Here is a 15,165-nt window from a genome sequence, read left to right as displayed (position 1 = left end):
CAAAGTCAGTTATAGGGCCAGGAAATATAAGGGTTAAGGTACACACCAAGCATGAGATGCCCTGAACATCACCAGGTCCCCTGAGTGCCACCAGGATGATCCTAGCAGGGCTGGAGTTTCTTCCTCTGCAAAATAATCAGTACACTACTTCCCCAATATCTTTCAGATAGAAGTAGGGCTATATTTCAGTGTAGATGAAGTAGATTGGCTCACATTTCATGGTCCATTTATTTTTCCATTTCTCTCTCAGTGCTTATCAAAATTGCTCAGGAAGGCTGTAGCCAGTGTATGCAGTCTGTGAGCTGCACCACCAGCCCGTGGCCCACCTCTTCTGTCAAAAACAGGTTCTGGAATGGGTGATTCTCTGTGAGCTCAGGCTCATTGTCAGTGTCGAACTGATGTAGGCAGGGAGACAGGGAAAGGCCCCTGACAATGAAAAGTCTAGGAAATAAAGTTACCTGAATTTTCTGGGAAGTGAAAGTTTTAAGGTTGACCCTCCTGTGGATACAGAAAAGAAGACCTGATAAGACCTTAGGGGCTGGAGCGATAGCACAGCGGGTAGGGCGTTTGCCTTGCACGCGGCCGACCCAGGTTTGATTCCCAGCATCCCATATGGTCCCCTGAGCTGTGCCAGAAGTAATTCCTGAGTGCAGAGCCAGGAGTAACCCCTGTGCATTGCCGGGTGTGACCTAAAAAAAAAAAAAAGAAAAAAGAAAAAAAAAAGAAGACTCCAGAACATTCCAGATCAAGACAACCTGAGAAGATATCCATAAAAAAGCCAGTCCCAAAAAGCCTATTCAAGGTTCTCTCCACCCTTGGAGAAGCCCGTGTTCTCCCTTGAGTGCATTAATCTTTCTCTCTCCTTCCCCTCCACACTTTCAAAACCCTTCAAATAAAATCTGTTCTACTTCATTGCTTCTCTACTCCTGAAATTCTTTTCCGCGAGGCAAGACAAGAACCCGGTAACTCTGGGTAAACCTGGTGGGGCTGGCAGGGCTTTAGCCCGTGCAGAGCAGGGTGGCTCATCACATACTTTATCAATCCTAGTCTTCCCAGCTGGGTCTCGAGGTGGCAGAATGGATTAGGAGAAAGTGACCGTCTCTCTCCTCCCAGCCTGACATAAGCCCACCAACAACATCAGATCCTGAAACAGCAGCCAGAGTCTCCCCAAGCACTGACTTAGAATTCTGATTATAAGAATTCTATAGGAACTTGCCCACAGCTACTGGAAACACAATAGAGCTCACCTCCCGGGGAATGATTTTCAACTGGGAGGGAAGGAGATGGTAGAGAAATCTACAGCTATTAGCTGTCTGGTGGAAACTTCCCAGAGATATTCAATAACCTGCTATGAGTTCTAGCAGATGGAACTCCCTGTGCATACGGGCACGAGGACAGACATCTTCATCATTTTCTATTTCCCCAGTCACCCTTTCCTATTCTCTTTTGTCTTTTGGGATTGCTTCTGAATAGACTGCCTCCCAGGAATCCTTGCTTCATGCTCAACTTCCAGGATGACCTAAACCAAGGCAGGGGCCAGGGTCTGGAAGACTGCGTGCATCGGGAACATCCCAAGTGGTGCATGAGCGCAAAGGTGGTGGTGCCTGTGGCAGACACATGGAGGTGAAGCAGGAAAGAAATTCAGACGGAAAGTCAGTTCTGGATTCAGCAGCCAGGAGACCTCTTTTTCATTCCCGGAGTTTTGGCACCTATAAAATCTCCAGAGTTCTTGCAGTTCTTGAAGTTTCTATTCAAGAAGAAGCATCACACTGATGTCAGTGGGCCTCATGGGTGGCTTATATGAGATGGGGAGGAGAGAGAGAGATGGTCACTTTCTCCTAATGCACTTCTGCCACCTTGAGACTCAGCATTTCAGGGTTCTTGTCTCGCCTAGTAGAAAAGAATTTCAGCAGTAGACGAGCAGTGAGGTAGAACAGAATTTATTTGTAAATTTTTGAAGGTGAGGAGCGAGGAAAAGCAAGAGAGAGAGAGAGTAATGTGCTTAAGGGAGAATGCAGGCAACACATGTGCTTGGGCACCACATGTGCTCAGCCATGTAGGCACAAGCAGCACATGGGCTCAGGTAGCACATGCATGCCCTCCCTTTGTTCAAGGTGGCTTTTGTAGGGTTTCTCCAAGCCGCCCCCAGGTGGGGCTTTCTAGTTAGGTAAGAGTCCATTCCTAGGGTAGTTGCTAAGTGGGTAGAGTTGGAAGTGCTCTTCTTTGAAACTCCTTTCCTTGACCTTTGTTCCTGCTGGATAATCAAATTAAAGGGAGGAATTGAGGGTTCTGAGTAATTTCCTCTTGCCTGGCTGTCTTCCCGGGGCCCCTCGGAGGGATGGGCTCCAGTTTCCCTCCCCACCCCGAGCAGAGCTCCAGGCAGCCAAAGACCACCAGAACCTAGCTACAGCCATGCTCGAGGCCCCTCTCCACATGTTCGGATAGGCCTCATGCATGAAGGTACTGGCAGGGGAACCCAGGTGTGTGTAATCCCATCAATGGCCAACATCCAGAGAGAGACTTAAAAGCGAGCTCCCAGAAGGGATATCTTGTAGCCTACTTCTCCCTTTGGGAGAAACTGGCAATCTTCTGAGAGTTTCCTGCCCACATGGGATAGCCTTGCAAGCTTCCCATGGTGTATTCATATGCTAAATCCAGTAACAAGCTGGATCTCATTCCCTTGACCCTGAAAGAGACATCATTAGGAGGGCCGAGTCGAGATAGACTTCTAAGATCTCAGGGAAAGGACGAAATGAGAGGTTACTGAGCCCGCTTGAGAAATCGGTGATTAACGGGAATCGGTGATTAATTTGTGATCGTGAGTAATTTCCTCAAGGCCTTTTCTGTAGGGAGGGGGTCCGGTCTCCTCAGGGTGGGCTGCTGGAGAAGGTCTAATCAGGTCTTGCTTTCTGTATCCACAAAGTGGGTTAGACTTAGGACCGGTGGCTTTATTTCTTCCCAGAAATTTCATTGCCATGATGTGGGGGGCGCTGTGTGTGTGTGGGAGCCTTCCCTAACCTACCTGCCTACATCAACACCATGAGACCCACATGAGACGATTGTTACTCGTCGTGGTGTTCCAGGATGTGCTACTCTGCCACCACATGTACTTCCGGCCTGGGAGATGGCTTCCCTGGGCAGTGGGGGTGAAGCGAGCTGTGACTTCTGGCCATAGTTTCAGTGAGCCAGTTTCACTGATCACGGAATCCAGGCCTGGCATTTGGGAAGGGGAGAAGTGGACACTCTTTTACCTGGCAGTGTCTTTGGCACTGATATTCCAGCCACAGCTAAGCCTCTGTCTAAAACAAACGAGGAATCTAACCGAGGGGGAAAATTGATTTAAATGCTTACAGTGAAACAGTAAGGCCTGACACGGCCTCCTCATTTGCATGAGGTGAGTCACTAAAACGGTTGACCTCATGGCTAATCTCTGAACAAAGGCATGATGGCAGTGACTGCTGGCAAGGGAATGGCCGCAGACCTATTTCCTGGAACGCTGGCGCCAGTTTGAGCCCAGAGTGGCCGAGGGCCATTAGGAAGTCACATGACCTCTCCAAGGCGCAAGTTCCTCACTCTGAGGCCTTGCTCCGGCTTTGAGTCTTTGATTGGTCGTGTTACAGAGTAATCCTTTTATCGGCTGCTAATTGGCCAGTATCACCACTGAGGCCTCACAATACTCGACTCTCACGGGTGAAGAGTTCCTTATTCTCTGATCAGTAAAACCCACCATCTTGTTAGCTGAAGCAATTCTGGTGAACTCTCCGCACACCTTCCTATTTCTATTTCCAGGCAAACTCCATCTGTGACCATCTGAACGTGTGCTCCTCTCACACACTCCGTTCCAGGCTTCTTCCTTCTTCCTTAGTGGGAAGAACAAAGGTCTGGAGTTGGGTAAGATCTGGACTTGAGCTCTAGCCTGCTCACTTGTCAACTTTACTGCAGTGAAAAAGAAGGTCTAATTTTAATATGCCCCTATTTTATTAATTTAATTTTATTTTTAAAAAGTAGTTCACAATATTTGTTTACATCTAATATTCAAATACCAATCCCACCACCATTATACCTTCCCACAGCCATATTTCGGATGTTTCCATCCTGAACTACAACCCCTGTCCCAAAGCAGAACTGAAATAATTTATTTTGTATTATTTGTTATGAATAAACTGCTGAAAATAATTTTTAAAAGTTTCCTTAGAGGAAAGTGTGTGAAGATTGTTGTATTTTACCCAGGGTCCATTAAACCTGTCTATAAGAAATTACTAACTTGTTGTTAAAGGTTGAGTCTTGTGTGCATATATACATATATGTATATATATATATATATATACTATACATTATATATATATATATATAAATTTTCCCCCTCTAGGATTGGTTGCCTTCTTAAGATTGGTTTAAAAGATTAAATCCCATCAAATCTGGTGCACTACTCTTGGTGTGAGGTAAGAGATGTCGCACAGCTGTGAATGTGGAGGCTATAACCCTATTTTAATAAGCAATAGAATTTAAGAGTCAAATCATGGCTTTATTATTTGGTGGCTGCGTGATTTCCAGTGGGCTACTTATCTTCTTTGAGCCTCCTATTACTCAGCTATAAAACAGGGATCCTGGTAGCACGAACCCCAAAGACTTGCAAGAATTAACTGGGAAAAATAGATGTAAAGTCCTTGGCATATAAATTATTTATTTATTTTTTTTTTTTGCTTTTTGGGTCACACCTGGCGACGCACAGGGGTTACTCCTGGCTCTGCACTCAGGAATTACTCCTGGCGGTGCTCAGGGGACCTTATGGGATGCTAGAAATTGAACCCGGGTCAGCCACATGCAAGGCAAACGCCCTACCCGCTGTGCTATCACTCCAGCCCCAGCATATAAATTCTTAATGAACACTAGCTGTCTCTTCTCTGAGGCATTTCAAGGGAAGGAAGGCACAGAACAATAATGACCCAGTCTTGTTCTTGAGTGGCTAAGGGTCTGATGACCATCTAGTCAGTGATCTTAGGACATTCTTCTCCTCCCAAGTGAGGGCAACTTCAATGTCTACCTGGGCTTGTCCCTTGCAAAGAAATGCAAGGAGAGATGGAAGGAGGTTGGAGGATGTTGCATTTATGAGGAGGATGTGGTGAGAAATAATCTTGTCAGAGATAGTGCCATAATTGGCTGCACATATTAAACCTGTTAAAGTATTTATTTATTTATTTATTATCGTTTGCTTTTGAGTCACACCTGGTGATGCCCAGGGGTTACTCCTGGCTCTGTGCTCAGGAATTACTCCTGGCGGTGCTCAGGGGACCATATGAGACATTGTGAATCAAACCCAGGTTGACTGTGTGCAATGCAAACAAACGCCCTACCCCATTTGTTTAACAGGGGGCTCTGGTCCTCTGTCAAAGTATTTAGTGAGAGAAAGAAACATATATTATTATAGGGTCAAAATATAGACTCTGGGTTCACAGGTACAACTGCTGCATCACGCGTGTGTATCATGACAACAGAGGCGAGATCTCAAGTATAGTCTCCACTCCCAGTCATACCCAATTACACTTAACAAATTTCTCAGTCTTCAGTTGGATGAGCAGCTTTAAGAACAAAATCTGTTGCACTAATAAATATCAGAACATCCCTGGGTTCAATAAAGGGCATGAGAGAGTGTTGTGTATGTCAAATTGAGCTTTTGGGGTTTGAACCTTTGTGTCAAAGGATGTTTTACTCACATTTATGATTCTAATATCTTAGGATTCAGTAGTACTAAGTCTATATATTATAGTATATGAAAATTAATGCCCATAAACCAGATCAGTATAATTGGGAAGCCCCACATAAGCTGCTCATTGTCCAGCCTTTGGGAGAAGAATCTAGAAATTTGCAAAGGATTGGCAAAGGTAAACAGGATTGTGGTTCTTTGAGATTTGGCTATTTTTCTTTTAGCTGAAAGTTCATGGGAATCTTTGTCAGAATCATTTGTCGAAGACCATATTTAATTATCTTTTTTCTTTCTTTCTGTAGCACAGTGGATCAAACCCAGTGCCTTACATGTATGAGCTTGGCTCTACCGCTGAGCCATGCCTCCAACACATTGATGTATTTTCAAATCTAAGAGGTTTGTGTGTTTTCCCCCTTTCCTGCCATTAGCCTTCAAGCTGTGGGGTTGGAAAAGGAAAGGGGGAGGTAAAGATGTCGAGAAGTCCTGTCAGAACAGAAGGGGAAGCAGAGAGCTCTTCAGGTACTAGGGAAGGATGAGAGGATGAAGGGAGATCAGGATGCAGCCTTAGGCCAAGGACACGGGTAAACAGAAAGATCACAGACATCCCAAAGGAAGCCCCCTCCTCCACATACACACCCTAGGTAATGCTGCAAATATTTATGCTGCTGTTGTAGTTTTTTCCCAGCCCTGCCCTGATGTTGTGTGATGTATCTATGCTGGTGTTACCAAGTAGCCCTGAAGGCCTATGAAAGAGTTCCAGAAGCATCTATCTACATGATGATGGCAAATGAATAAGGTGCCTTTGCCTGGAAGTTGGGGATTCCCATTGTCTAGGGGTAAGAGGCCTCCCAAAACAAGAGGCTACGAGGGAGGCACAAAGCTGGGGGTCCAGGTGGAAGTTGTAGCTGAGTCTCATTGTCTCAGCCCTGAGAGCAGGATCCCCAGAGCAGGACAAGGGGAATCATTACCCCGAAAGTAGTGATTTGCCTGAGTTGCCAGCACATGCGACCAGCAATGCAGGTGATGTGGGATGATGGACCTCATGTCCAGGGATGAGGGGGATTGAGCTCTTCCTCCAGAGCTCTCTCTCCCCTTAGAGCCCCTGCAGCACTCAGGAGCAGAAAGGTAAGGGTGCAAGCTTGGGGAGTACCTTGAAGGCCTAAGCAGCTAGCACCAGTTTATTCAGAGGCTGTTTTATTCCACCGAGAAGAGTTAGGGAATGAGTCTCCATGCCCTCTTCTATTTCTTTGGAGACTTTGAATCAAGACCAGAATTCTGGAGAATACTAAAGAAAAATCTATTTTGGGCATCTCTGAATTGCACTGCATATACCGGAATTGAGTTACAACAGGGGCCGGTGGTATCGTCCAAAGTGTCCAAGGCCAACTGTTTTAAATCACGTTTCCCGCATTGTAACGAAGACTCCCTTAGTTGAAAGGCTAACACACTGAACATTTTTGTCTCATCTGCACAAGAGCATATGATGGTTCTCTGATCTGAGGATTCTTTAGGGGAGAGGATTATGGTATGTCATTTTTCATCCTGTAATTGATACACTAACTGCCTAGCAGAACCCGGGGTTCCAGAGAAGCGCGGCTTTATTTGCAGTCTTACTCTGATCTCATTCAAAATGAGCACACACCCCAACGTGGCTGACAGACTAAAGGTGTCAAAGTGATTCTCAAGGGACCCTTTAGAGGTATTATTAATGCTGCTTTGTGTAAAGTCATTAGATGCCAAACTGGCAAGCAAGGCTGCCTTTGTAGGGATGGTAACCACAATGCAACAGTACAACCTAAGTGCCTGCAATTCTGTAGCATCACCTGCATTTGAACAATTCCATTCCTTTGTCTCTCCAGAGTGTTTTCCATTGTGAATTAAGGATAATTCAAGGCCCTTTACAGAACTCATTACAGGTGAGTGTCATATGGATTATCAAGTGTCATATGGATTATCAAACAGGCTCAAATGCTCGATCCCTGACTAGACTTGGCAAAATCACAGCACAACTTTTGTAACTTGTGGAAAGTTTTTTAAAGCCGCAGATTTTAAGTCATATTGCTAAGAATTGCTTAACCAGGGGTATGGATGGGATGAGGTGTGCTGGAGAGATTGTACAGCGGGTAAGGTGCTCACCTTGCATGCGGCCAACCTGGCTTTGATCCCTGGCATCCCATATGGTCTCCTGAGTCTACCAGGAGTAATTCTTTCTTTCTTTCTTTCTTTCTTTTTTTTTTTTGCTTTTTGGGTCACACCCGGCAATGCACAAGGGTCATTCCTGGTTCATGCACTCAGGAATTACCCCTGGTGGTGCTCAGGGGACCCTATGGGATGCTGGAATTCGAACCCAGGTCGGCTGCGTGCAAGGCAAATGCCCTACCCACTGTGCTATCACTCTAGCCCTACCAGGAGTAATTCTTAAGTACAGAGCCAAGAGTAACACCTGAGCACCACTGGTTATATACCCAAATGAAAACAAACAAACAAACAAATAGGAATTGTGTAATGGGACTGGTGAGTACAGGAGTTAAGGCAGTTGCACGGTACGCAGTAGAACCCCATATAGTTTCCTGAGCCCCACCAGGAATGATTCCTGAGCACTGAGCCAGAAGTGAGCTCTGAGAACCCTAGGTGTGGTCAAAAATCTAAAAAGGAAAATAATGTCTTTAACATTTTCAGGGTCTTCTGGGTTTTTTTCCCAGTGAAATACATTTTTGTTTTATCCAGAAAATCAAAGGAATGACTGGGGTGTGTTAAACTTGGTACTGGGATATATTTCCCTGCTAGAAGATACTGTTATTCCCCAGCATCTTCGTGGAGCACTCCGCCTGCGGTTCTATGGGCAAAGACACTTCCTCCTGAGAGTGTCTCCACATCAGAGGTCGGGGCAACCCACACTGATGCTTTGGGAGAAAAGGGAGGACATGGTCACAGCTTGTGGGGACAGGAGCATCTTCCTGTTCTGGACCTTGGCCCGATGCTTAGGAGCACATCATCACTTTACACTTTTACCTTTTTTGATGCGGGGAGGTGTCCTACTTGGCTGTGCGCTCAGTGCTTGCTCTGTGCTCAGGGGCCACTCCTGGTGGTGCTTGGAGAACCATATAAGGTGCTGGGGAGTGACTCTGTGTTGACTGCAGGCAAGGCATGTGCCTTTCTCACTGTACTATTGCTCTGGCTGCTTAACTTTTATTTAAATGTAGCACTGTAGCACTGTTGTCCCGTTGTTAAATCAATTTGCTCAAGTGGGCACCAGTAACGTCTCCTTTGTGAGGCTTATTGTTACAGATTTTGGCATATTGAATATGCCACGGGGAGCTTGCCAGGCTCTGCCGTATAGGTGGGATACTCTCGGTAGCTTGCCGGGCTCTCCGAGAGGGGCAGAGGAATTGAACCCAGGTCAGCTGCATGCAAGGCAAACACCCTACCCACTGTGCTATCTCACCTAAGTATCCAGCGTTTTGAACTTTTGTCAAACAAGCACACTACTATAGTTTGTCTCCAGTTGAGAAACAGACCGTGACCGCTCACAGCAAGCTCCTGGGGGTCCCTCACAGCCACTTCAGCCCCCCCCCCCCCGCAGGGTGACTACTCTCCTGATTTCTAGAGCCATGAATTCACAGATTCTTTTTTCTTTAATTTTTTAAATTTTATTGAATCACCGTGAGATAGTTACAAGCTTTCATGTTTGGGTTACAATCTCACAATGATCAAACACCCATCCCTCCACCAGTGCACATTCCCCACCACCAATATCCCGGGTATACCCCCCCTTTCCCACCCTCCCCCTGCCTCTATGTCAGACAATATTCCCCATACTCTCTCTCTCTACTTTTGGGCATTATGGCTTGCAACACAGACACTGAGAGGTCATCATGTTTGGTCCATTATCTACTTTTGGCATGCATCTCCCATTCAACTGGTTCCTCCAGCCATCATTTTCTTAGTGATCCCTTCTCTATTCCATCTGCTTTCTTCCCTCCACTCATGAAGCAGGCTTCCAGCTATGGGGCAATCCCCCTGGCCCTTGTATCTACTGTCCTTGGATGTCAGCATCATGTGATCACAGACTCATTTGTGCTTTATCAAAAAGATTTTATTTAGAAAACATCACTGACACCCAACATATAGACATTAGTTATGCAGGGCCACTGTATGGGCTTCCCCCAGTGATAACATGACAGAACCAGAGTGTATGAGCAAAACCAGGAAACTGATGCTGACCCAATGGTAGTGACTCAGCTAGTGATCTTTTCATACTCTCTCTCTCTCTCTCTCTCTCTCTGTGTGCGTGTGTGAATGTGTGTGGTTCTGGGGACTGAACACAGGATCTCACACATGCAGGACAGGTACTCTACCACTGAGTCACATCCACAGTCCTTTTTAATTTTGCAGTAAGGTCACACCTGGCAGCACTCAGACAGTCTATGTGTCCTGGGTAAATAGACATTAGTATACTCTACTCTGAATAGAACTCAACCTGACCCAAACCAACCAACTTCTTAGGATACCCAGCACTGCTTGGGTGCCATGCAGTGTCAGAGACTGACCTCGGGACCTTGCATATGCTCAGTGGGTGCACCACCACTTGAGCTCTCACCCTGACCTCCATTAAAAAGTTATTTATGGCCCTTTGGATCCGGCTGCGGAGCGAGCATGATGGAAGAGCCCAAGGGAGCGCCCTTGGACTCCAGGCAGCCCACTGAACTAATTCCGGCATGGGACCAGAGACCCCACGGTGCGCTGAAACAGTGGGAACCGGGCATCCCCCAATTCTTTTAACCTGTCTCTCTCTCTCAACTCCTCCCTCCTGAGCACAGCGCAGGATCCGCGGTTTTCCTGAGCGCAAAATGGAGCCGGCGATCCAGCTGAAACAGGACGCTTTCGCACGCTTGCGGGAGACCCCAGGGGGCGGGGGCGGCGACCCCCGCCCACCGCAGATAGATATTTAAACCCACCTCCCCCACGTGTGCTTCCCTTTGGATCCGGCTGCGGAGCGAGCATGATGGAAGAGCCCAAGGGAGCGCCCTTGGACTCCAGGCAGCCCACTGAACTAATTCCGGCATGGGACCAGAGACCCCACGGTGCGCTGAAACAGTGGGAACCGGGCATCCCCCAATTCTTTTAACCTGTCTCTCTCTCTCAACTCCTCCCTCCTGAACACAGCGCAGGACTTCTCCATCTTATGAGCACCATAAAAGGGTAAAAGTTTGTAGTGATGTTATTTCTGGTTGTACTTTCCCTGGACTTTATACAGAAACCCAAAACTGCGCGGCCGAGGTAGCGGCCGCGCAACCTAATGTCATCTTAGCATCAGCAATATGTAATGGTTCGCTTTTAATGGGTCGGACTTTTGTGGGAGATCCTAACAAGAATAGTAAGTCTGTTGCTGAAATATTGAAGGCAATCAAAGTGGTAGCCATCTCTCTAGACTAAACTAAGCTATATCCCTACGCCAGCTGAGAAGAAATTTTCTTCTTTCTCGGGAAGAAACGCGGCGTGTCGTCAACTACAATGTGATGTCCATTAAGCAAACAGACCTGGTGGCGTGGGAATGGGATATAAGGGGAAAAATTATGTACATGGAACAGTGGGACGCTGGTGGAATCTTGAGCCGGAGCCGATACCAGCGCAAGACCTTCGGTTCCAGAAACTGCTTGCAGACACCCTACTAGTCTATCAACTAAGCCAGAGCCCCACGTCTGCTGATGACGGGAAATAACCATCCTTTTCGTTTTTTGTTTTCGTTTTTTTTTCCCTTGTCAGGCAGCGTGGCGATTACTAAACAGGCGTGAACTCGGTGGCGCGGGGCAAGGGGGAAAAAGAAAAGTTATGTAACAAACAGCGGGACTTAATATCTCTATATTCTTAGTAGTGGAGAACTATCAAATGCCTCCTTGGCAATAGGACTGCTTTTCTTTTTGGGGGGAAACCCCAACAATGGTAGTGAGTTGTGTGTTGAAACATGGAATGTAATCGAGATAAGGCATAAACGAAGTGAAACTTATCAAGTACAAGGGTGGGGACTGGGGAGGTGGGAGGGGGCGGCAGGTATACTGGGGGGGTTGGTGATGGAAGATGGGCACTGGTGAAGGGAAGGGTGTTTGAGAATTGTATAACCGACATAATCCTGAGAACTATGTAACCCTCCACATGGTGATTCAATAAAATTAAAAAAATAAAAAATAAAAAAAAAAGTAATTTATGGGACCGGAGAGACAGTACTGTAAGCAAAGTGCTTGCCTTGCATTCCATACTCCATATCCACCAAGTCTTGGAATTTTCTGTCTTTCTCCTTCTAGGTATACGATGGTCTGTGTGCTGTGTGGCATGGTGGGTTTAATTTCCTTGGTGACTAGTGAAGTTGAGCACCATTGAAAGTATTGATTGGATACTTGGGTGTTCTCCTTGAGAAGTTCTATTTAAGCCTCTTCTCTATTTTTTAAATGATTTTTTTCTCTTATTGATTTGTAAGAGTTTGGGTGTGAGTGCTGCAAATTGTTTTCCAAAGGACTATTCCAATACACCCCCACCAGAAGTACACAAACACTGCTGCTCTCTTTTCTTTATCATTTGTCACACTTGTTTCTTTGGTCTTTTTTATAGTAGCTATTCTAACAGAGGCAAGGTACCAAAAAACTGTAGCTTCTTCTTTAAAACATTGGTAAGAAATCAACATTGGTTTAAAAAAGCATATGGGTTTCAACTCACAGCATTTTAATTTCCCACCTGCGTAGATGACATTTTGCTCACCCTGACAGTCTGATTTCCATCCATTACTGATTGGTCATCTGTACCACATTTACACACTCAATATTCTTGATCCCTTTTCCCTCTGGTAACCACCACTTTGGTTTCTAATCGTGAACTTGCTTTGTTGTTATTCAGGTAAGATCATACTGTATTTGCCTTTTCCTTTCTTACTTACTTCACATAATGAATGCCCTCTCTTGTTCTATTTATGTCGCTGCGCATGGCAAAACTTTATCAGCTTGTGTAGCCAAATCATAGCCCATTGTCTTCCTATACAGCATCCTTTTAAAAATCCATTTGTGGTTGACTTCTGAGTCTGCTTCCAAGTGTATCAAAATAAAGGTGAGACCGGTCTCTCAGTTGAAAACTCAGGGTGCCCTTGGGAGGGGAGCTGGCTGAATCTGACAAAGCTACAACAGCCACACTCGCACACCCAACAGCTGCTGCCAGTAGTCACACTCCACCACCACCTCACGACTGAGCTCTGTGGAGACGCCAAACTGCCGAAAAATTTCAGGTACGTCAGATGGTTTTTTCATCTGAGAACTCTGGGGTCTTCTTGGAGTGGGGGCAGATAGCCTAGCCCCAGTCCCCAGACTTCCAGAAACCCCAGCAGCCACACCCACCTCCCACGACTGCTGACATGCAAATTCACTGCCCAGTTAAATATTCTAGAGTTTCTGAAGGGCAAGGCCGCCTTTGCTGTCACACAACATCTCTAAACTCGACAACACTGACATCCCAGTAGTAAGCACACCAGATTGGATGGGATATAATGCAGACTCTAGCGCAACCAATATTTTTTAGATTTTATTTTTATAAAGTTGTTCACAATAATTTATTGCATTTGATATTTCAACACCAATCCCACCACCATTACACCTTCCCACCACCATTAGTTTGAATTTTACCACCACTACCCAAGCCTGCCCCAAAGGCAGGTGCAAAGTATTTTATTTTGTATTGCTTGTTAGGAATAATCCACTAAAAATTATATAAAAAGTTTTCCTTAGAGGAAAGTGTGTGAAAATTGTTGTATCTCACCTTGGAGCCATTAAGCCCCTGCATAAGAGATCACTAACATGTTGTTACAGATTGAGCCTTGTGTGCTGATATATATGTATATATTTATGTATATGGATCAAGATTGGGAAGCCAATCAATCTTGACTAACAGAAACATTAAAACAGAAGGCTCAACTTGCAACAACTTAATAAACCCTCAAATAAGGACTTAATGTTCCCATGGCGAGATATAATAATTTTCACAAATTTTCTTCTACAGAATTTTTTTCCCATTCTGTTAGTCATTTAATGGTAACAAGCAATAAAAAACAAATAATTTTGGGCATGCTAAGGGAGCAGGTGTGGTGTGGAGGTTGGGAAAAGGAGGACAATGGTGGAGGGAAGATCACTGGCAGTGGGATTAATGTTGGAATATTGAATGCCTGTAACAAATGCATTATGAACAACTTTGTTAAACCTCGGAGTTTAAAGTGTTTTTTTAAAAAAAGGTGAGGACACTGTTGTGCCATGGACCCAGAGACAGTCCTGTCGATGCTATGATGTTGCTGTTATCTAGCATCTTAAGGATGAGACGAACACAGGATGATTCACAGCATCTTCTAGGTGTCTTAGTTTCCACACTATTCACCTCTTTCTTTCAGCTGTCTCTCAGGAACTCTCTCTCACTTATACCCCTGTAAGGACAAAGGGATGGAGATTTTATTTTATTTTATTTATTTATTTATTTATTTTTTGCTTTTTGGGTCACACCCGGCGATACACAGGGGTTACTCCTGGCTTTACACTCAGGAATCACCCTTTGCGTTGCTCAGGAGACCATATGGGATGCTGGGAATCGAACCCGGGTCGGCCGCGTGCAAGGCAAACGCCCTACCCGCTGTGCTATCACTCCAGCCCCGGGATGGAGATTTTAAGGTCCATTTATTACAGGGCATCTTTTGTATCCTAACCTCCAGACTTCTGTTCTCCTCGAATGTTTTGTTCTTATCACATCCCAGTGCTTGGGAAACTGGTCAGGTGCACCAAGTCCCAAAGCAGGCCTGAGGTGCAGAGACAAGAGCTAGGTGTGGCAGAAGTCCTGCTTCTGAGGATTAACCGACCCAGACAATCCTGGACAAACTGTTCCCTTCCCTGAAGCTACCGTAGATTCTCACCTTGGTGGGTAATACTATTCCATCCTGTCTCTAAGCTCAGTTCTCATAGCCTCCACCTTACAAATGACATCAGTGACATGTGGTTTGTGATAAGTTCCAGGGTGTATTCCCAGTGGTGGCTTGCTTTGCCTTTAGGGCTGTCATTTCCAGGAGAAGATCCAGGACTCTGCCCAGTATTCCTCCTCACTTGTCCCAAGGAAACAACCCAAAATTCAGAAATAACTTTATGCACTAACCTGTTCTGTTCAGCACAGCATATACCCACAAAAACAAGGAATTTGTTATCTTATTCTCTACTTGGAGGCAGCCAGACTGGTCCTCAGCACCCTAGATTTGGTAGAGGAAAAACCTAATGTTGACTTGGTTTCAAAAAGGCAGTCATGATATTTGATATAGATTCATTTAGTCATTCATTAAATATTTGTTGATCACTCATCATGCCCTGGCAAAGGCCTCTGAAGATGATTCAGACGCTATTTCTACTCTCAAGAAGTTCAGAGTTCAACCAAGAAATCTAAGGGATGACACA

At 45.5% G+C, this 15,165-nt stretch overlaps 1 long non-coding RNA gene across 1 annotated transcript in view; it reads left to right on the top strand.

Annotated features, from left to right (window-relative positions):
- LOC129405832 (uncharacterized) overlaps positions 1-11,691 on the top strand; it is a 29,207-nt gene extending 17,516 nt beyond the window's left edge. The window contains exons 2-4 of the long non-coding RNA XR_008630784.1: positions 6,007-6,100; positions 7,564-7,620; positions 10,525-11,691. This is a non-coding gene — a long non-coding RNA (uncharacterized LOC129405832). The remainder of the gene's footprint in view (positions 1-6,006; positions 6,101-7,563; positions 7,621-10,524) is intronic.
- The last annotated feature ends 3,474 nt before the right edge of the window (positions 11,692-15,165 follow it).

Source organism: Sorex araneus, chromosome 6, assembly GCF_027595985.1.
Source record: "Sorex araneus isolate mSorAra2 chromosome 6, mSorAra2.pri, whole genome shotgun sequence".
Lineage (NCBI taxonomy): Eukaryota > Metazoa > Chordata > Mammalia > Eulipotyphla > Soricidae > Sorex > Sorex araneus.
The sequence above is the reverse complement of the archived record's forward strand: the minus strand, read 5'-3'. Positions and strand labels throughout refer to the sequence as shown.